Raw genomic sequence first — 24,873 nt, 5'->3', positions numbered from 1 at the left:
AAAATTCTAACACTAAGAATATATCCATTGCATGACATTATCTTGAGTACTACTTCATGACCTCTAAAGCAAAACATGCATAACGTTATGTACAGTAAACTGTGTTAATATTTACAGTACAGTTTTACTTTCATTCATTCGGTATTCACTTTTATACTTTATTTTATAATTGATAAATTTATAATAGCTTTTATCTACTCTCACTCAAAAACTATTACTGAAGCTTTACCTCACAGCAAAACTTCGCAGCCCTGCTTCATTTGATGAGCCCCAGAAAGACCAAATCCTTCATGCACTTTCTAGACATTTAAGGTAAAAATCTACTTAAAGCCCGGAAAAAGGCTTCTCATTCTATTGTAACAGATGTTGTGTGAGCATGTCAGTATTGTGCTAAACTGCGGTATCTGCCTGGAAAAGAAATTATGGTGAGCTTGCATGTTAGTTGCCTTTTCTTGTGCTTTATGCTTTGTGGCACGACATATCCAGCGAGTCTGTGCTTTTGCATTCATTTCTTAGAAACGTAGAGATGAAAATACAAGTACAGTGCATCTGCATAATGAAACATTTAAACTTTTTGCTTTTCATCACAATCACGGTTGCCTTGACCTTGGGGTGAGATTGAAAGGCTCCTTTTCATAAGGAACAGATTAGTGTGATTTGTGTGCCTTTCTTTTTTAAGCATCGGTTGCATACAGTATAGCTGTTTTTTCACCTTTCTGTGATGCATGTCATTTCCACCCACACAACGGCATGCAAATAAGAGACAAATAATGTTTTCAACACAATAATGCCATTTGCAGTCTTCCATTTACTTTTAGCAGAGGTTTTCTTCTCTAGTGTTTTACTCCATGGAACACAGGCCAAAGAAGAACATAAACAGAAGACGTAAGCCCCAAAAAGTGAGTTTAATATTTTCAATTGAATATTTTTAACAGATGCTGTAAGTAGAAGAACTGAATAATATGTGGGACATTTCAGTCTTAGTTAAATGTCATGAATGGTACAAAAATGTTTTCCTTATTGTACACAAACCTGTTCAGATAATGTTTTTTGTACATCATTCTGTACTGAAAAACCATCACACAATAAACCATGATGCCTACAATGTTGAGATAAACATTCTAGTATGTACTGTACAACCACCTCAGAAATGCAAAAGTTTGCTATTTTTGTTACATGATAAGTGTAAGAATAGATATACTAGGCCAAATCTAACAGAAGTTTACCACATGGATAATAAGGAATATAGAATATAGTGTAGCAGTGCATGATTATCTGGGCTGTATTTTACAGCGGCCTTATGTCAAAGATAACAGAATAGCTTTTGGAAAACTCCAAGTCCAAAATAAAGAACAAGAAGCATCTATAGAGACTTTATTTCAACTTTGCGGTGTGATTCTAAATAGAGTGGGTGAACGTGGGACATTTATTCACTATGTGATGCTCTGTCTCTGCCTTCTGTCCAGATGCTTATCTAGAGTTTCTAAGTGCTGAGGTTCTTGAATTTGTGTCTGGAGTGGGCCTGGGAAGTACTACCGCATGGGCTGGTTTTGATCTTGTACTTCTTGTTACATTTGATGAAAAACATAACTACACTTTATGCTCAGCATTATGCAGAATAACAAGCACAGGCAGATGGTTATGCATTTATTTTGATCAGTTTTATGTGTATAGTTTTCTCAGTAGATTTATAGACAGCTGCATTTTCCCATGTCAAACCTGCTGTTTTAGAACTAATTGGCTACTCAACTGCTCATTCCCTTTAAATAAATGAAATGTTTTTTTTTATCCAGTTATAGTGCAACGAGAAAATATCTACATTTCCCTTTAGAACTAAACATTATATAGGAATATATACACAAAAGATACATTGAAGAAAGATGTATTTTACAAAAGCCTCGGAAAACAGAGTTTATTGAAATGAGCTCTGAGTCTCTCTCTCAAAAAAATGCCCTTTTAGTATACTTTTAACTTCTTCCTCTGACATTCTTCACAATTCATCTTTCATCCTGTACATTGTCAAGATCGGACTAACACCTGACACCATCAGTGTCTGATGCTACAAAAACTATATTCAGAGATACCATAATGTTTAGCACCTTTAAACACATTTTTAAAATAGACTGGTATAAAAAACAACTAATCTTTTCTAATGAACATGTCTTATTAGTTTTTATATGATGTATTTGGGAGATATAGAGGTTAATGTGCGTAATGGTAAAATCTTAAGGGGGAAATAAAATTTGTTTTTTTGCATTACTTCTTTTTCTGATTTTGTTTCTGGTCTAGTTGATTCTTGGATGTCAAAATGAATTAGAAAGCACTGAGATGTGGTGCATACAGTTTTTTTTATTCATTACTGTCAGCTTTAATGTCTGTATTTTACATTCTGCCTCTCTCTATTACTGAAATGTTCATTCTTATCTCTGGAGAGACAATATTAATGCCGTGTTCAACTCACAAGACTCTTTCTGACAACTAATTTATTATTAAAAAATCACAGCTATAAACTTTTAGGAGATTAATGTGAGCCCAGGTAGGTTGATTGCTGTGTCCCCACTGGATTTCACTAGAAAATTTCAATATTGCTTTTATGCCAGACAAGGAAGCTAAAGTAGAGAGCATTTATTATAATTTATTTTCTGCTGTGCAGTTCTACTGTTGCCTGTAGCAGGTAAAGTTTAAGTTGAGTTCTGAATTAAAATAGGGATTTTGATAAGATAGTTCCCTTTCATCCTCTGCATTTCATTGTAACATACTACCCATTAAACTGCAAAAAGAAAAAATAGTGTCACCGGTCACAGAGCCCTAAGACTAACAGAATTTTCTTATGTGAAAAGTTCCAGCTCTTCTGCACCATGGGTATGTTCGGTGGAGGGGCCGGTGCTCGAGGAGGTACGAGTATTACATCATCGTGGGGAGGGTTAAAAACCGTCGGGGAGGATAGGTTGTGAATGGAAGAGTTTTACCAACCCCACCCACCTGCTCTCCAGCACATCAGCAAATGGAGATCTCATATTGCAAGTGGAAGAGGGTCAAGGTTGTGTCTCTGTTTAGCAGGTTAAGTTCCCCACCTGACGTGTGTTAGTACTACAACAGAAAAATAAAATGTTTGCAGCAAAACAAATTACTAATGACAAATGACAAATGCTGGCTCTAATTTTCAGTTGCAAATGCACGGGGCCAAACATCTACTAGTTCAACTTAAACAAGTGCTGGAATTATTTTAAGTGAGCTGTTTGTGTAGGAATTTCCATTACCTACAGGTCATTTGCAGAAAAAAAGCAATTAACATTTAAGCTATTTCTTTTCCCTTGACCAAACACAAACAACCTACCCATTACAATAATATAATAATTATTGTGATATTACTATCGGGATAAAATACTCTGCAGTACTGGAGGGCAACATATCATTGATTAAATTAATCAAGTTATTTTCATTAATGAGAGGAAATCTGATCACTGAAGGTTGCAATCTTCAGTTGCAATATGGAATGATGTCCATATTATAGAGGAGCTCCTCTAATGTCTCTACCTGTGATACTGCACAATACTGTTATTGCAGAGGTTGCCATGATCAATTATGCAATGTAGGCAGGGTACAAAGCAAGTAGTATTCATATTCATTACTTTCTCAATTTTGAATTTACAATGATTGGATTTTAAATACTGTATAATAGGGAGGCTTTTCTCCACTTGTTGAGACTTTATCATTTTAATACAGTCTTTGTATTACTATTTATTTCCCAGGGAAACAGGAGCAAAAATAATTGTGACACTATGTGCTCCATTCTGACAAATCAGAGCTACTTCCCAATACCTTTGGTGCTGTTAATAGTCATAGAAATTGAAAAGGCTTTAATATGCTTTAGTAAGAAGATTCTTCTGTAAACTGACAGAATGCTTCATTTGTTCAGTAGTCTAACACTATTCCTTTTTTGTTGTGCAAGATGATGTTCTTGTTTTTTAAGTGTGTGATAAAATAATAAAACAGATATTATATCTGGACTGCTGTTGCAGAATGTTGAATGGTGAAATGTGGTTGGGTTATTAGAAACTCTTAGTATACAGCAAAACATCAGATCTGCCATCTTTATCCATAGTGTCTTCACCTGTAGTGCATTTCATCAGTGGTTTTTACAAGGTAAGAGGAATCGAAGTGGCCTCTATCAGATAGTTACCATTCACTGAAAGAAAAAAGAAAGATTAACGGTCGTCTGATATGCATTTTCTTAAGAAAGGCAGTTGATAATCTCCAATTGAGTATTTTTTTTCCAATGCACAGTCTGAGGTCATCAAGGAGATCATCAGTATTCAAAGCTTACCCTGTAATCCATGCAATGTGCTGTCTTTCGGAATTTAGAAACATTGGTATTCTTTGAATACTTTGAGTTCATAGTCCAGCAATGTACAACTTAATTTAAAGTTGCTTGTAATAAAAGGGGTTTTAAATGGGTTTCTTGCAGTCAAGTTCAAGTACATATCAAAAGGATTGATTTTTTTTCATATTAAAAAATACATTTCTGCAGTCTTTATTTAAATGATAATGTTAGATGTCGCTTTTGGATGGATTTGTCTAATTAAGAAGGCCAATTCCAGCTATCTAGTTAATATATAAAATAATTAAGAAATGCCTTCTCGAGCAGTATGTTTTCAAATAAGATTTTTAAAACTCAAATAGATTTGGCCGGTACTGCTTCAGAGGAATCTCTTCCTCTAGAATAAATTAATCACTCTTATGTAGGAAGCCGAGCCAGTAAAGTGAAGTAATTAAAGTTCAGAGTGTGCTCGGCAGAGAGATAAAGTCGAAATGAATTTTTTCTCGTTTTTTTTTCTCTTGAGTGATACAGCTACAGCAAAGACAGAGCAAGGTCACAGAGATAAAATAAATCGGTTAAAAGATCAAATAGTTCCAGCAGATTGAGGGAAAGTGTAATTCACAGATTGGGAACAAACAGAAACTGAAAGGGAAAGGTTATTGGAAATGCTAGGAAAATTGGAAGATCCTGAAATGGAATTAAAGAAATGATGAACATACTCTAATATAAATAGAAAATTTGTCACTACACAAAAACGAATACATGTCTGTTTATTTGTGATAATTTTCTCATTTTATAATGATAAATACAATTTTAGGCTCAACTTTAGGCTTTTCAAATCAAGAGCTTTTAGAAAGGGTCAGTGGTTGAAACGTCAATGGTCATTCTGCCCTACTGTACGTGTACAGCAATGTGAACTTATTCGCATTCAAGTCAGTAACACAAATTTGATATATGTATGGCAGATGCAAGACACCGTTATCCAAAATGTACCTGACAAAGCAACACTCATATGGTAAATCATTTCAGAGACTGATGATGACTGCACTACCATCTTGCTGTATTGTGTAAAGGTACTCCTCCACAAAGGGTATCTGCTACCTCCTTAACCAAAGAGAGCAATCCACTGTTCTTTTTAAAAGAGATCCATGGTCTTACATTTGGAGTTGCTGAGTCTTATTCCAGCTGCTTCGCACTGATGTTTGAAATGTTAAAGTGTGGATCACAGATCACAAAGTTAACAGCACACCAGGAGATTGCAAAAAGGTATGTTGCAGAAGGCATGAAGGCAGACCTGAGACCATGTGGCAAAAGATTCTCTGGTCTGATTAATCAAAAATCAAACTCTTTGGCCTGAATGCAAAGCGCTATGCCTGGCACAAACCAACCACAGCTGATCCCCTGTCTAACAAAATCCCTACTGTGAAGCATGGCGATGGCAGCATCATCTTATGGGAATGCTTTTCAGCAGTAGGGACTATTGCACTCATCAGGATAGAGGAAACAATGAATACAGGCAACTCCTTGAAAAGAACCTGCTTAAGTCAGGAAAAGACCTCAGACTTGGAGAAACAGCACTGGAGTGGCTTCAGAACAAGAAGGTGAATGCCCTTGACTCAGTTGAAGGATTTGAATATTGAGCTTTACAGAAGCTCCAGATTTACAGAACTTGAGCAAATGTATTTTGGATTCAAAGCTGGGGAAGATTATTTGCAGAACAAAAATTAGTTTAATGAAGCGATCAGGACTGGTGGCATTATTGGACTCAATAAAATGTTTAGTGGAGGGGGCATATTATTAATCTTGCACATAAAAACTTAGATGATGCCTCTCATCTGCTCATTTTAGAATATACTGTACTCTTCTACCATCTAGGAGATCGGACCAGATCCCCTGTATAAAGAGAACATTTACTTCCTTTATACCTAAAAGCCTTCAATTACTGACTAATGAAAATAATTGTTTGCAGGTACTGTGGGTAATACATAATAAACACGATTAATATTTAATAAACATTATTAATAAACATAATAAAATATTTGTACCTCTTGTTGCATACAGTATGTTATGTGAGTCAAGGGGAAAAAAACATTTCAGTGCATTACAAATTCTGGTCATTGCACAACAATATTTGGATTCACAGAAAGTACTGTATATACCCAACCCAAAAATATGTATATTAATTTTAGCCTTGCTATTTATCAGGTATTGACACAAAATCCTGTAGGATGTTCAGATCAATTTGGAACCAATCATCCAAAGTTTCTCAATTTCTTTGGCAGTAGACCTTTTTCATATGCAATGTGTTTAGAAGGAGCATCAAGGTGATGTTGTGGGTTTAAACAGGATAAGGAGTCAATAAATCACAGCACAACAATATTTCTACTTTAATATTGATATCCCACAAGGTGATATTGCTACTGTTTAGGATACATAATACAAGATACTGAGGTGCTGTTAAAAATTAACAAAGCTTTCCTTTTTGCTGCACTTTGCAAATATTGAAATTGAATGTAAAACATTTTCAACTTACGAAAGCATTTAGTATGTCCGTCTCTATATAAATGAATTAAAACACTACAGATATGCCTCAACAAAGGAAATTGAAATGCATCTTGTTAGAGCATATTTAATGTAATTCATCATTTAAGTCATATCACTTTTTAACTACATGTTGCAGTGTTGCAACTTTGAACTGAAAAATATTTTTAAAGAGCTATAATTAAATAAAAGTTTTTCAGCACAGTTGTTCTTACGCAATCTGGAATAATAAAACAAGAAAGCTTGAGGAAAAAGCAAACATCTATCTTCATTTTTCTTGTAGCTGACTTTTTAAATAATTAATGTCTGCAGTTTTTCCATACAGTCAGTTAAGTCAGAGCGTATTGTTTCAAGATACTCATTGTCATTACACAACAAACAAATAAATCTGCAAATCATGAAATGTGCATGTACAGTATGACAAAGGCCTACCTCAAGATCTAAAAATCGTGACAGGGGGTTACATGAATTATAACAATCTTTGTTGTATGTTCTGTCAAGCTCTTACCAACTGGTGCTCTGTGGGGCAAACTGCAGAAAAAAATCAACTGGAGACTCAGGGCACCTGGAGTCGGTTTATGACCACGTGCATCTCAGGTAATCTTGAACATAAATAATCGGACCTGTCAGAACTTGGGGCTCTGTCATTGAGTTTCGAAACTGAACCTATCAAGCTTTGATTCTAAATTTCCCTAGTTACACTTTGTTCAGTACACGGGCCTCTGCTTGCTTGCTCATTACCTCCATTATGTCATCTTCCGGATCACGCCTCGGTTTAGTGCGTTCCTCAGCTCTGACCCTTGCTCATCTCTTCAATTCATTTCTCAGATTCTACACCCACGTACCACCCAGTGTTTTCTCGACGATGGACTTGGGCTGATACTACACTACGACTCTTAGACTTGCAGACTAAGCTTCCTGGTTCCCTAGCCTAGCCACAGCACCATGTCCATCTGCTTGCGTGGTTAGCAGCTCGCCTGGCAGAAAACAGCCTGCTACTTGTCTCCAGAGTGCACATTCCCTGCTCCCTCTGGCCTTAGTAACACGCACGTCTAGGCTATTCCCTATGCACTGCTTGCAGGTTCCCCATCTTGGCTGTCTATTGCCCGGCAAGTTGGTTCTCTTACATTCTTAGATCGTGTCACGAGTCCCATTTCAGTGATGTACAGTAACATTACTGTATTATGAAGAAATGCCGTTCTTTCTTGCAGACACCTGCTAATGTGTTCTCTGATTCTTAATTTGAAATACTTCAGCAGCTGCTTCAGTATGTATGAGGGGTACTGATTGTCGACAGAGGGTTCTTATAAGTAACCAGCAACTCCGAGCTAAGAGCCACAACAGACGCAGCAGAGAACTATGACGCTATGCAATTGATTATTATTTTGTCAAATTATTTTTTGTGCTTTATAGTGGAATATTTTAGGGGAAGAAGTTTAACCTAGAAAGGAGCTCTTCAAGAGAGGAGGGGGAGATAGGAGAAAGTGGATTGTGGGGGTAGAATAGGATCTGTCTACAACAATCTATTTTTTGTATAGTAATTAATGTATATATTATTGTACTATAGGTTTGTGTTGTTTTCTTTTTTCCTGGTTAGTTTGTGGTTTTCACTTTTTCACTCGTAATAAAACACCATTGCACATCTTTGCAACTGTGGCTGTGCCATGATTATTGTTATATTCTACCTATGCCTCTAAACTCATTTACCGTTTTGTAAATGAACTTGGTTATAACTTCTACATTAGATACTCAAAACAAGTACATAACTCTTAGGAATTAAATTTATATCAACTGGTTGGGATAACAATTGAATTCTCGAGCTGTAATAAACTACTGGAGACAAAATTGTAAAAAGTTACTTTAATATTTTTAATCAGCATCTTGGTATTATATAGCTGAAGTTGTATAGAAGATGATGATAACGTGCTTCCGACAAATCTCAGAGAAAAATTAAAAAAGGAAGGGGAATTATTTTAGAAATGGCAAAAGGATTTGCCAGTCTGTTATGTTTAGTATTTCCTTTGCAGCAATATGCTACTCTCCCTTATGCCCTTGTCACATTTTGAGCACAAATATGGTAGTTGTCAGATGTGGTTCAATATTTTTTTAAGAACCCTTGCCTACACTATAATACATAGTAACTCTGCTTTGGACTATTTTATATTTCTTCATCTGCTCTGTGATGGATCATTTAGAATACTTTAGAAATTTAGAAAAAAGTTACAAACTAGTGAAATTGCTAGCTTCAAGAACTTCACACACAGCATTGCCACTCTTGTCTGTTAGCTAAATGCCAACTTACAGGAAAAGAGAAATTCAATTAGTAGTAATGGTGGCCATAAAATTCATTGCTGTCTCTTTGACTTCATTAAAGGAAAAATATGTAGTTTATTAGGATTAGTTATCCATTTTGTAGAATTTTTACATGCAATAAAGCAGTAAAGTGCTTTTAAAATAATATGTGTATTCTTTTTAATTAAGGATCAGGAGCATTCAGGCTTTTTCCACTGTAGAACACTGGTAGACGGCATATGATTGTGCAGCTAAACAACTTTTAAAATTCCATTAATTGTGAAAATCCATCATAACGCTGTTCTAATGTGACATCTAGAAAGATAACTAGTCGATTATCTTCTTCTTAAAGGTTAAAGCAATATCGAAGTCATATTTTATTAATGCAGACTATGTGAACTACAGTGTGATGAATTTGTCTCACATTATTTTTCAGCACATGTAAGATATTGCTTTCACTACCTTCAAAGGTAGGCAGGAGGCTGCGGTTGTATCCTCTCTTTGGCCCAATATTATTAGATACCTTCGGAGGCATTTTTATTTAAAAATTACTGCTGCATCTAGGTTTTAGACATAGCTTTGTTTGAAGATTTTGACTATAGCATTTTGTGTATTGTGTAGTAGAGTCTTTTTCAGGATTCTGATTTGCCATGACAAAATTAATTAACAAAGATACACTTAAAAATAACTAGAAATATTTTTTAAACAATTTGGGCTCTCCAGTAAGTCTGCATTTTCTGTATGTGAGCTGATAATGTACCATATAAAATCTATTCTTATCAGCAAAACTATTGTAAAATTCTAAATATATTGTACGTCTAAATAGCTTACTTCCCAATTTAAACATTATTGACTGGCTAATGTGTATTCTGCTTTTATGTGATAAAAAATTTAATAGGTGTTGAAATATTTATAAAATAGACATCAAAGCAAAATATTTTTTTTTGCTTTTCAAGAATATTGATTATATGCCAACAATATAATAAATATTGAAGACAATAGGATGTGGACTTAATGAAAAGTAGAAAAAAATAAATACGTGTGAAACGTATCAGAAATAATATCAATATTTCAAATTAATGGATAGTTTTGCAATAAATTTATTCCATAAAACTATAACATCATAAATATGCTTCCTTTGCTTTCACTTACTAAAAAAGTCAGTATAAAAAACTAACACAGATGTTGTGAATGAATCTGAATGTCAGTCACTGTTAAACATCTTTCATGGCTTGTCTTTGTGTATTTAAACTTCATAGGTTCTTGTCCACACCACACTAGCATAAAAGAGGAAGGATGGATAAATATTTAGTTTTGAACCAGCTTGGGAAAAGCTGTCATCTGTAATTTTTTTAACACTGATGCATGCAGTTTTTGTGGTGACAATGTGAACATACCCAAGTGTCATTTATCTTTGTAAATTAGTATTCTGTCATTTGACAGTATCTTTATGATGTGAAGGATTATTTAATAAGTCAATTAGACAAATTTTTCCAGTCCTTTGATCTCCTTCTGTTTACACTGAATGCAAAGCCATATATTTATTCCCAACAATTTACTGTAATTAAATTCCATGGTAATTCTATTGTTCTGTCCAATTAACCTAATATGAACTTTTATATTTGGCACGCTTTCCTTAAATGATTTAAAAATAAATTCCTGAAAGGATAAAATGTGATTTATGTTTAAGAGGATGTAGAAGAAGAATATTGGCTGTTGTGTTTTTTGATCTACTGAATTTTTAGTTTGACTTTAAACTGTATTCTGAGATACATTCCAGTGATGTTAAAATAAAATGGTATGAAAGATAATATAAAGCCTCCAACATCTGGTTCCAGTAATTTCACCTTAATAGATGGGTTATCACCTAGGTATTAGTCCAAAGGGACAGCAATCGATAGAATTGTTATGTTCTTCAGCAAATTGTATTCGGTTAGGTTTAAATGAAATTGTATGAAGGTACAAAGTAATCTCTTTACATATTGCAAAGTGCTCATAGGCAGATTATGTTTCTGAGCTGATACATTTGTGATTGACGTGTTGTGCTCACATTCCCAAAGGATCAGTTTCTGCTTTGTTTCTCAAAATATCTGACAGTTTATGCTGTCATCCACAAAACGTCCCTGATTAACCTACCGTATGCCGTATATACTGTACACCGTTCAACACCATGGCAGACATTAACATGATATAAACATAACACTGTCAATTATATGTAATATAAAATATAAGTGATATATAAGTGAAATACAATTACACCTGTCCCCAAAAGTGAGAAAAAAAACTTTAGACCAAAAATGTATGTACTGCAAAAACAAACCAATATTTATGTCAGAAAATCAATAGTGTAGGGGTTCTCTATGTCAAGTCATTACCAATGACCACTGACACTGAACACATGCAGTGGTATGCCATGAACCTCCCGTTACACAAGCCATCACAGATTGAAATCTGACCATGGCATTTCCAATTAACCATGGGACCAGATCTGATTAAACTGTTGTACAGGTAGTGAATTTCATGCATTGTGGTCACAATCAAGGTTTTGACTAGACCAACCAACTTTGCAGTTAACAGCCAACACAGTCTAAAATTTAAACAGGATGTTCGTGTGTTTACCAGCAAACCAGTAGAGATGCACATTAGTCAATCCATGTCCCAGTAAATCAACAAACATGTACATTAACCAGTACTTATGCCCATTTAACCAAGAATTGAATAATAACAATTGTTTTTGTGAATTGTGAGTGGTTTTCTCCAGAACAGCACCCTATACCAAAATAAGGTGCCTCAAAGATCATGTCATAAATCAGTGGACCCAAGACTCAGTACATCAGTGCAGAACTACATATTGCAATTCTGCAGTCCCCTGTATATTGGTAAAGAGCAGTGATTATAATAAGACCCAGTTGTCTCCTGTCTAATGCATGTACAGTAAGCATAAAAAGAAAGCACTCATAACTGCAACAAATAATAATAATTATAAACTTTATTTTATATAGCGCCTTTAAAGGTGGCTTCTCAAAGCGCTTTACAGGATGACAATAACAATAAATAAGAAGACTACAACAATAAATAAGAAAATTTCACAAGACAGGACACAATTATAATTACAACAATACAACAATAACAATAGAGGAGACCGTGGAAGATGGTATTAAGAAGAGCAGAGGGGTGAAGAATGGAACCAGTTAAGTAAAGGCTACAAATCAGCTCAAGTTATTATCAGTAAAATAATAAAATCCTTTTTGCAGCAGGGGCACAGGATTTAATTGGTTGGACATGACATAGATATATTAATTGTGCTAATTAACAATTCTAATCAATGAGGTTCATCTAATGTGAAAGTCACAGGCTAATAATGTATGTGGCCACTGCTGGAGGCAAGGCAAGCTGTACATCTGTGTGCAAGATTGCATATGTTATTCTGGGATGCTTTCCCATTTGTTTCATAGAGATTGGACAAGCATGTACTGTATCTCCATTCACTGTTCTTTGAGCCCTAGATGCCAACTTTCATCAAACGCAAAGGTCAGTGACACTCTCACATTCACATTTATCAAGACAGCTGTCACATGAGGACAGGCAAAGTCCTGCTGGAATGAGGAGGAAGGAAGGGCAGCAAGTGATCAAGGCCCCAGGACATGATCAGTATAGCACTCTGCTGTTAGATTTCTATCAATCACTACTAGTGGAGTTCTGTATTGACTAGAATCATCTGCTGAGACCATTAGGACCTCCCTGTCAAAATGGTAAGTTGTTTTGACTCTTGGTCTCCCAGATCATAGTCTATCATTGATGAACTGCACCACACTTTGTTAGATTGGAAGTGACTGGCAAACGTGAGCTCACAGATTTAATCCAGCCTCAATCATACCGATGGCATGAAGGCTTTGATTTCTTGATCTGGCTCTTTTCTGTGCTTTTCTTTCTTGATTTTCACCAGGGTTCACATTCAACAAAAACATTTAATAAATATCTAAAATATTTATATATTGTACTTTTCCTTTTGTGAACATGCTCACACAGAAATGCAGTAATAACATTATTTTTATCTATGGTACATATCAAGTGGACTTGTTAAGGCTTGTGTAGGGGAATTACATTGTTTTGGCGGTGGCATGGCTTGTGCAGAAATTCCTCTTTTGCTGAGGAGTAATCTTATTGTTCATAAGATTCTCACTGCATTATGTAGTGGGTTGTATTGCCCAAACTCAACCCATTTAAGCACACATACAGTATGTACAAATTGGGTCCACAAGTGCAAATTAATGTCACTGAACTGGCAGCTGGTTTATTAACCAAATAGAGTGCAGCTTCTATCTTGTGCTGTTTACAGCTCAAAATAATAGTAGACAAAATAACAAGAAGTGCCTGGCTTGATGAGCAATCCATAACACATGGTACTTACTGTATGACAATGTCTGGTAGAAACCCGTTCTTAAAAATTATCACATCCGAAGTGTAAAGCTTTTTTAATTCCATCTAATATTTGTGAATATGAGGTAATGTCACAAGCCTTATACATTTTCTGTATTTTACTTTTATTTTTTCATTTTACTTGGTTTTCTTGAACTTGAGAAATGCCAAACAGTTACTGACACACTCAATGTCAGAAGTAAGAATTAGAGATCTTGGTTGACTGAACCGCCCAGGCCCAGATTTTGAGAACTGTACTAAGCATATTTGTTAAGCAAATAACTGAACTCTCTTGCTAGCCACTGTCTGTCAGACACTAGTAAATAAAATACTTTTTTTCTTATTTGTAACGTAAGGAAAATATACAATTAGATTCAGTCCTGTTTTTACAGTCTCATTAATTAAACTGTCATGGCACAGCTGCAGTTGCCTTTGATGTGTACATTAATATCATGTTCCTTTCATAGTACATCTTGCTGAACTACTTTGAACTCCAGAGACTGTCAGTGCCAGCAGTTGGTAGACTTATCTGCATACTAATATTTACTGAAGGAGAGAGACATCTTAGATGGCAACAGTTCTTTATCTCTTAAGCTAAAAGTGTATTCTTATGTGAACAGTAGTTCATGGTTGGTGAATTTATGGAATTTTGAAGAACAAATGGAATAAAATAAGTATTTATTTCATTTTTCTAAATAGCATGTTGCGCACAGTTATTAGTATTGTTACATTAGGAAAAGGTAGTATTACACATAAGGTTTAGTCAGTCCTGGCTCTAACTTGAGTACTGTTTTTAAAAGTTAAATAATTACACAAAATACACAAGAGTGAGTTCCAGAGCCCAAAACAAAGGATTCAGTTTTACATACTGAATTCTTAAAATAGACAATCCTACTACACAAAACTTTGTAAAAGAACACTAATCTGCTTCCATACAATAACTAATACTCTGCAGATTAGAACTCTGTGTGTTGTGTGTTAATGCTTATCTCACAGACTACAAGGAACACTCCATCTGAATATAGTGTAAATATAAATGACAAAAGTCACAGATTAAAAATAAGAAAAAAATATTTCCACAACTACGAACAAGGAAGCTTTCAGTTAAATCTAGATTGAGTCCGTACAATAATGTTATTTTCTGTGATGTCTTCTTAAAAGACAATGTTAGTTACAGTAGATGGGACTGACTGAAAATATTTCAGGGGAAATTCCTGCCTCCTAAATTGTCACGGTAGCTGGTTACCATTCCCTTGGGGTTAATTATATAAATTACATTATTATATTATAGGAAAGCAACAATTTAAGCAATGCAAACAAGATAGGGTAAAGATAATATTCCAGAAAATACAAAAGAATAAAGTAAAATCTTTGTCTCATAGATCTTCAAATGCGAGTTTTTACAATTTAGGATCTTTTCACATATGAGTCTGATTCTACCATGTATTATTAGGTATTGCATCTGAGATACTGTACATTCTCTTCCTCAATTTCCCTTCGGGATCAATAAAGTTCTATCTTTATTCTATCTAAATTCTATCTAAAGTTCTATCTAGTTCTAAGGGGCAGCCATATCACCCTGCAACTCACAACTGGCAACCCACTGAAGCTAAGCAGGTGTGAGCCTGGTCAGTACCTGGATGGGAGACCTCCTGGGAAAAACTAAGGTTGCTGCTGGAAGAGGTGTTAGTGGGGCCAGCGGGGGGCGCTCACCCTGCGGTCCATGTGGGTCCTAATGCCCCAGTATAGTGACGGGGACACTATACTGTAAACAGGCGCCGTCCTTCGGATGAGACGTAAAACCGAGGTCCTGACTCTCTGTGGTCATTAAAAATCCCAGGGCGCTTCTCGAAAAGAGTAGGGGTGTAACCCCGGTGTCCTGGCCAAATTTCCAATTGGCCCTTACTAATCATGGCCTCCTAATAATCCCCCTCTATGAATTGGCTACATTACTCTGCTCTCCTCCCCACTGATAGCTGATGTGTGGTGAGCGTTCTGGCGCACTATGGCTGCCGTCGCATCATCCAGGTGGATGCTGCACATTGGTGGTGGTGGAGGGGAGTCCCCATTACCTGTAAAGCGCTTTGAGTGGAGTGTCCAGAAAAGTGCTATATAAGTGTAAGCAATTATTAATTATTATTATTATTATCTATCAATCAATTTCAATGATACTGGTCATAGGAAGGCTCTTTTAAAGATAAGGGGCAACTAATCAATACAGACATTTTTTTTAAAACCGTGACAACAAAATATAATGGCTAAATACAAAATTATTTATTTTACATATTTGTGAAATTTATCTTCCACAGGTTCAGAGGAATTGTATTAATCTGATAATTCATTATTCACAAAACCAGACAGAAAATCTGTTAAATTCAGGCTCTTGTCTTTCTGACAGGTGGCTGAGACTGATAACATTCCTAGTTCTTCTGTGATTCCTGCAACACAAAAGCTATTGAGAAAATTACTTCACAAAAGTGCAAGATAAAATCCTTTTCACTTAACAATGTTCCCTTATAATAAAATATGAACTAGACTTTTCTCCCACTAACACCAGGACCTACAATCTCTAATATCCTGTAAATTTTCAAATATATTTATTCAGTACAGTACATGTTGATGAAGTATCCTTCCCCTTTCAGGTAATTTTTCAAAAGTAAAAATGCCTTAAAAAGTTTGTACATTTCTTTTAGGACTCTAATCCTTCTAAATTTCTAGAGTTTTGAACAAGATTACTGATACATATATAAAAAAAAACTTTCTGCCAAAATAATTCTATAATAAGTCTGTCTGTTAATCTTAGTTTAAACATATTCAGAACTGGTTTAAAACTCCTGAGCACATACAGTAATATTAAAAATACAGTATATCCTGTACTCCTACTTTTTATGAACATCAAGTTAATACAGTTAATCATTGCGATGATTATTGAGAAGGCAACTAATTAAAACATTTAAAACCTATACAAACTTTATTAGATGTCTGCTAGTCAAGAACTAGTTTTAACTAAACATTGTGTCCCCTATAAACTATATACTGAAGAAGATAGAAAAGAATGACATAAACAACAAAGTAATTATTATTCATAGGACAAAAACATCCTTTGGCCAAATTTAACATATTTAAAAGAATTCATTATCTATGGTCTCCGATGTTCACTTTACTGATATGCATGCCATGAATATTTAAAGAAGACTGGTCAACTACGACTATCATGGGCAAGTCACATGCACAAATAAATGTTTGCCTTATCAAAAAGCTTCACATTGTATTTTATCAGATTTGTTTTACTGCAATTTATCAGATTCTATATAATGTGTTAGTCCTGATATATGCCCTTACAATCAATCACATTCTGAGTGAGATGTTTTACTTTAAAAATAATCATGCTACTCTAATAATAAAATGTCAGAATTATAAAGAGATATTGGAAAAGTGATAAAACAAGACTAATGTTTGGATCCCTGTATTTAAATGATTAAAGCTAAAATTAGTGGCAATTGCAATTCAGAGACACAGATCAATGCTATGCGTAATACGTATTGATTACAAATAAGTGGATTTTTTCCAAGGATAGAATCCTTATAGAAAAATATAGAAAATATAGAAAATGATTTTTTTTTGAATTTTTTTGAAAACTTGTTTCCATTTTTTTCATTAGAAAAAGTACTTTTTGAATTCCATCCACTGATTTTAGTATTACACTTAGTGTATCCATTAAGTGTTCAATATTTTGTCAGTGAGAGTACAGTTCTGTATGTTAGTAGAAAAATGCAAGCTAGATGTTAAAACAGCTTAATGTGGTATTTAAAAGCTACCAAAGATAATATATAAGGTAACCATCCCCACAATTTTATTAAACATGTAATCAGCTTAATTAGAAAAGGTCTGATTAAATTCTATAAATACAATACTAAAAAACTAAAAATGTAATGTACTGATAATAGCATTCAAGAGGTTAAAATTTAATGTTGTGGAAACAACGGCTTTTAAACTACTTCGCAATGCACCTTTTTAAACAGTAAAAAGTATGTTAAATAAAAATATTTAATTCAGCTTCCTTTTCTATATTTTCAGCCAAAATAAACTGTGACATTTTATTTTCTGAGGGCACAAAGTGCTTTTTTTCTTGTGAGAACTGTGAGAAAAAGGTGTATTTAACAAAAACAATGAAGCGCAGAAAACTACTTACAAAATTCAATAAAAAATAAAGTGGCCGTTTCTGATCAAATCAATCAGAATCATTGTGAACACAACGCTCTAAGCAGATTTTAAAACCAAAAAGGCTGTAGAGACGTAGAGGTTACAAACAACTGCCTTATGCAGCTTTTAAATAATTATGTGTGCAGTTTCATATAAATGTGACTTTTCAAAAAGACATTCTCTATATGTTATGGGAAGAGAGCTGACTTTTTCAGTTACAGAAGCTGCATGTTTACAGTGAAGACCTTCAAGCTTGAATTTCCACTTGGGTCAGTTGTGCAGTGAAATGGAATGTTAATCAGCGCTAATGAAGGCTGTCCCACACTAATTGAAATGCGAAGCCATGCATGATCTAAAATGTAAACTAGATTTTTTTAACGCTGATGCGGCAGCTTTTTTTCTACATTTCACACCTCTTTCCCTGAGAACGGGGGATACTTAAGCAAAAATGCAGATGCAACAAATTCTTCTCCACTGATCCTTTTCAACTGGGCTTAATCCACACAAAAAAAACAATGTCCTTATTTTAAAGAAAGTGCACAATTAGCATTAGTTTTTCCCCAAACCAACATAATACAGTTTATGCTAAGCTAGTTATTTACCAAATCCGTGGCTCATAGAAGGACTGTGAGTGCAATGTGGTCATATTTGTTAGTCAAGCAATAAAAACACCAGCTAATGCACTGGTCACATCACATGACATGACCCTGATGCCTTGAAAAGAACACAGTGGGGGTCATATTGATTTTGGGCCAAGACGGAAGTACAGAACCTTATGTACTAGTCCTCTGACAGGATTTAAGAGTAGTCACAAAGTTCTGGTCATGTATTTCTTTTAGAAAACAACCTGGAGGAGGTGCGCAGAATGACACAGCAGGCAGCACCTTACAATGAGAGAACACAAGAGGGAAACAGGGTGAAAACTGCCTTAAGAGGTGAAATAATAGCTGATTTCTTTTGTAAATTAAGAAAATGAAATGTTTTGCAAATGTGTATTCTGGCTTAAATCAAGACATTTAATCACTCAAGTTATATTTTTGGAACTCGTTTACGTTAACAGTTCTGAGCATGCATTTACAGCATGCGCCTGTGTGGAAGGACTGGCTGGTTTACAGTGGCAGCCATGCCTAATGCAGGTCAGTGCTACACTTCAGTGGTCAGTGAAGAGGGTAACCTCCTATATACTGTAAAAAGTATTTTATACAAAAAATCCTTTGACACTAAAAGCACTATACACTGTAGAATGTAATTAATATCAGACGTTGAATGGATGTGTTTTATAGAGTCTCCAGAGCTTTCCCATAACTATGTTGCCTTGTGTATCATACAAGGGCTTATGTACAGGCCCATGTAGAAAGCTACTTTTAAGCTGTAGGTACAGAAGTGTTGTGGGTAAATGGGACAATCCTGTTATGTTTTGAGAGTGCATATTTAAAATGCCATCTATTTATATTCAGCTTGCTCAAGATCCTGGTATATTAATAGAGGTGATTTGAGAATGTTTCACAGGAAGGTAGAGGAAGTTCGATGTTTTCCACTGTTCTTATGTCACCCATCCATCTATTTGTTAATCTCATCAAATTCAGGGAGCTATCCCATCAAGCAATGGGCTCAAGAAGGGATACATCCTAGACAGGACTCATAGGAAACATACAAACACACAGATATGCTCACACTCACAGCAGGGACAATTTTTCTAGAAGCCAATTAAACTACCAGTATGTCTTTGAACTGCAAGAGGAAACCAGAGCACTTGAAAGAAAGCCAAACACAGGGAGAACATAGAAACTCCATGCAGGCAGCACACCAGAAATTGAACCCAGGGCCTCTGTGATGCCAACCACTGTACCACTTTGCCAACCTCCTTATGTCATGTGTATTAAAAATAAAAGTTGTTATATAAGGCAAAAAGATCACTAGACCATTCAATTCATTCACTCTATGCAAAAGGAAGACATAAAAAGAAATACATTTAAATATCAAGTTTTAGAAGGCAGTAATGGAAAGCCAAACTTTCAGAAGTGATGCAAAAATAGACAATCTCTTGAGATTGGTTGAGTCTTTTCTTTCACACACGCTTTTGTCCTTCAGTTAAATGGCTTTACTCTTCACCTCTGTTTTTATACTTAGGAAAAGTATTGTACAGATCGTATAACTTGCTATTATTGTATCATATAGGAAATACACCTTCATCACATTCCAATGCTTTGTTTTTTTTAGAGAATAATTGTAATTCTGCCTCACAAGGTGAACAAGTGCTCAAGACTGAAACTTGACACATATACCGACCTCTTCTAAGGTCTGTAAGAATGCTCGGTTTCTGTTGCTCCTACATCACACACCATCCCTTTCAGTATAAAAGATACAGTACAGTCCCAGAACTAGTCACCAGTATTGCCGAAATCCTCATTTAAAATGGAAAATATATTTGAACTAGATTAATTTAAACCAAGTATTCATAAAAAATGAATAAAAAATACCAAAATAAGATATTTTACATTCTTCTATTTATTATTTCTCTGTTATATTAGGACTAGGTTTTTGTAGGGTAACACACATTTAAAACCTCAGCTGGACTCTCAATCCTCTATAACAGACAAGCAGACAGGCAGCAGTCTGTTCCTTCACCCTAGAGATCCTTTTAGAAATTTCTAGCTTAAATTCACATATTTTGAATCTTTGAGTCAAAGTGTGCTTATATTACTATTTAATTTTCACTGGAATATTTTCTTCAGCTTTACTGGTTTAAATCAGATTGACACTTTCTTACAATATAGTCCAGTTAGATATGATTCACTAGATGCGCCAAAGGATCAATGTGCTTGGATCAATCTGATAGGTGTCAGGAACAAGGTGTCCCTTACCCATTACCTTTACTTTTGTTGACTGATATGAAGACCTCGCTCTTTCTACAAAATGAACAGCTATCTCTGTTGAACCTAGTGATGTTCACCTAATGGTAATATTTTACATTTTCCATTAAGGTTACAAACTTAGTTCACTTATCTGCACGGTCATTTCTCCAACTCCCAGATTTTTTAAAAAAGTATTTAAGACTAGATGCAAATCATCAAAAAGGACAGAAATAGCAATTTGGGAAAAGGGACACAGCAGAAGGATATGGAAGCCTATTTCCGCCAGGGAGTAAAAAAAAAAGTGCTATGACATCTCGCAATTGCGACACTGAAGCTCAGAATTACGAGTTTATATCTCGCAATTGCGACATTGTATCTCAGAATTACGAGTTTATATCTCACAATTGCGACTTAAAATCTCAGAATTACAACTTCATATCTCGCAATTGGGTCTTTTTTATCTCAGAATTACGGCTTTTTATCTCACATTTGCGACTTCGAAATAACCCACATCTCATTATCTGTCCTTTTGTTATTGTAACGGATTCGGGTTCTAGGGCTTGTGCCCTCGCCGTTCCCACCCTAGTTCGTCCCTCACAGCATGGGCTCAAACCATGCCAGCTGAGCTGTAGAAGACCTTTTTTAGCCCCAGCGGTCAACATCCCTGTTATGCGCAGTGGAGGGCGGTGCCGTCACCACACTGCAACCAGATCGTACAACCTACAGTATATGTCGGCCGTTCCGTTACACTATATTCATAAATCATGCAGGATCTATAGGCCTGAAGACTTGTCTTGTACAGTGCCCTGATAAAAATCAAATTAATTACCCATTTCCGTCAGGGAGGCTTCCATAGTACCCGGAAGGAATAGTGGACGGTGGGATTTAAAAAAAAGTTTTTATTTAAACACCAGAAATACAAAAAGGAGACAGAATATGAAAAAAAGACACAGAAATAGACACTTCACATCCAGAGGAATTCTCAATTATAAAAGCTGAAAATTATACTTGTTACATATTTTCATTGTATGTCTTGCCTTTTGATCCTTTAAATTTCTAATAGAATTAAAATAAAAAAAGGAATTCTACTTTAAAAGCATTAATAGAGGGAGAAGTATTAGACCATTTACTTTTGTGGATGAAGCAAAATAATTAACAGATTAATAATAAAAACATATCCTATATCCGAATCAGATCAAACAAAATATAGAATATCAAAATCTTTAAATTTGACATTTACCTTTAAATGTTTAGCAATAACATTTTGCAGATCTATCCAAAACAATTTTGTATATACTATGTGCAATTAACAAACAAATGTAACAAAGATTCCTTCTCATTATTACAAAATACACATAAGTCATCTTGTAAGACAGTATCTATCAGCAATTGCCCAAACTAATTTTCAAATTATATTCCTAAACACAGCATTCCAAAAGGAGACACAAGAAGGTATAACACAACGATGGGCTTCTTTTGCCAGATGAGCAACCTGGCCTAGCTACATTCATTGCTGGCGCCAGTGACGTCAAAATTGTGAGATATGAAGTTGCAATTGCAAGATATAAAGCTGTAAATACGAGAAACGAAGTCGCAATTATGATATTATAAATCGCGATTGTGAGATATAAAGTTACAATTGTGAGATATGAAGTCGTAATTCTGAGATTTTAAGTCGCAATTGCAAGATATTGCAATAGAAGGAAGTCCATATGAAAAAATGCCCAGGATTCCATGGACACCCTGAGGTAAGAGCCTAATCTGAGATAATCTTTATCAAACAATTGCTAAATGTATTTGTAAGATTGTTTTTGGTCTTTTTCAGTTAATTTCTGTTGTGATGTTGACCATGGTCATAGTATATTTTCTTATTTATTGAACACACATGAAAATAAATGAATACTAATGAAGGGTGACACAGCCAAAAACCTTTAATTATATTTTTACCCCCAGAAATATGTAGCACTAGTGTCAAGTGTAAAAAGTACAGGCACAGGACATGGTATGAGAGCATAAACCACAAAACGGTATAATATTTGTTAGTGGAAATGCATTATAGAATCAACATATGGAATAGTGCCAATAGTTCAAAATACATGTTTAGAAATTTTCTCACAAATGAAAGGATAAACAGCCAATGCAAAATATTCAAAGCTAATGGTTGTTCTGCGATTTCTGTTTAAATACTGGTAGCTGAATGCAGTATAATAATATACTGTAACTGACAGAATTAATGGTCTAACCTGCGTCCTTGTTATTTTAAAGTACAGTATTGTGCTCAATGTCTAGGATGTTTGTTTGCTCTGAGTATCATGCCAAACTGCTGAACTGTGTGGCTGTTGCAAATGTTGATTTCCTCCTGTAACGAGGCTGCCGTGACCAAACTTTTTTAATTAGAGATAATAAGTCCGTCTTCCCATCAGACATTTGACAGTACGCCTCAGCTTAAACTAGTTTTTGGAATCACACATAACAATTCGAATGTTATTGCCTGAGACAATCCATTAATAACTCCACATAGTTGAAAGAAATGTCAAAATGCATAGCAACAGCGTGTTTATCAACTGTAACCGTTGATGCTAAAGTAGAATAGTGAAAAGCACATGAAAGAAAACCATTTTCACACAGCAAAAATGAAGCAGAACAGTCCTTTCATGATTATCATTCCTGTCAAAGAACAATAACGAAGGCCAGCTCTGTGTGCAAGCATTTGCTTCATTTTTATTGTAGTGAAAAACCTGTCAAGGTTGTATTTCAGTCAGCCTTGTTTATCATTATTATCTGTTCATTTTCTTACCCCTACATGCCAGGCTCAGTAACAGAGCAGTTATGAGCTGTATTTTTTGTCACTGAAAATAGGATAGTGCTGCATTATCCATCAATCCTTTTTCTAACCTCTAAAATCCAATATAGGATCACATGGGGAGCTGGATCTTGTGCCAGCAAACAATGGGTGCAAGGCAGGGTTCACCTTAGATGGATCACCAGTCCATCACAGGGCACACACAGACACAAATACAGACACGCACACACTCACACTTAGGGCCAATTTTCCCAGAAGCCGATTAACCTGTCTTTAAACTGTGGGAGGAAACCAAAGTACCTGCGGGAAACCTACTCAAACACAGGGAGAACGTGCAAACTTCACATAAATAGCACCCCAGGTCTGGAATTGAACCCAGGTCCTCAGTTCTGCAGCAATGCTAACTGTCACACTGTTCTTCTTGTATATATATATTATATATATATATTATTTTAATGATAGATAACACATACTGTATATGTGCACTTACTATCCATTAATGTGTATATACAATAAATCCTATTTAATTTCTTGATGTCATGTATTTTCAAGGTTGCTTAAGGTGGCTAAGTTGCTTCCAAGGGGTGGAGCGGTGGCACTGTGGCTAAGGATCTGCATCTGTGGCAGAACTGGAAGGTTACCCGTTCAAATCCCGTGGCCGGCAGAGGAACCTACACCGTTGGGCCCCTGAGCAAGGCCCTTAACCGCAACTGCTCCAGGGGTGCTGTATAAATGGCTGACCCTGCGATCTGACCCCAAGCTTCTCTCCCTGTCTGTGTGCCTGTGTGTCTCATAGAGAGCAAGCTGGGGTACGTGAAAAGACAAATTCCTAATGCAAGAAATTGTATATGGCGAATAAAGTGATCTTATATCTTATCTCTTATAAAAAATCCAAAAAGTTTGTTCTGTCAAACATTGTATTATATGTCATGAAGAATAACAACACCGGATAAGAATATGCATTCCAATATGTTTATTGAAAACATAAAGAGCTTTAGCTTAATCCTTCTGGCTGAGGTTCCACCACCTGGCCATTGGACAAGGAAGTCAGGACTGCTGGCAGGCAGAAGAGTGAACTATGGCCCAGCTGCAAAGGGGGAGATGATGTAGAGGAGCGTGGCAACAGACTGTGAGGTAGAAAAGGTCTTGCTGGGATTTTTTATAAACTTTCAGGAAGTAACATCATGGAGGATAACAAAGAGGAGCAGAGATGAAGGCTTCTTTGGCTGTCATCATTCCTCCTCAATGTTACAAACATTGATTTTATATGATTTTGCATAGACAAAGCACTGTTTATAATGAAACTACATGTCTGATGTTTGATATGTATTTGACTGGAGCTTTTTCGGATGAAAACTATTTTCAGGATATCAGCTTGCATTTCCCGGCTAAAACAATAGACAATAGACACAAAGAGCAGCCATTTTTTTCTAACCTGG

General features: G+C 35.4%; 1 long non-coding RNA gene across 1 annotated transcript; it reads left to right on the top strand.

The window, feature by feature from the left end:
• Positions 1-127: 127 nt before the first annotated feature.
• Positions 128-24,347, top strand: LOC148676599 (uncharacterized). The gene is made up of 3 exons (XR_015927794.1): positions 128-312; positions 18,616-18,711; positions 23,987-24,347. It is a non-coding gene; the product is annotated as an uncharacterized LOC148676599 (long non-coding RNA).
• The last annotated feature ends 526 nt before the right edge of the window (positions 24,348-24,873 follow it).

This window comes from Lepisosteus platostomus, chromosome 2 (assembly GCF_059453375.1).
Source record: "Lepisosteus platostomus isolate fLepPlt1 chromosome 2, fLepPlt1.hap1, whole genome shotgun sequence".
In the NCBI taxonomy this organism is placed as follows: Eukaryota; Metazoa; Chordata; class Actinopteri; order Semionotiformes; family Lepisosteidae; genus Lepisosteus; species Lepisosteus platostomus.
Note: the sequence above shows the minus strand (reverse complement) of the source record. Positions and strands in the feature narration are given on the sequence as shown.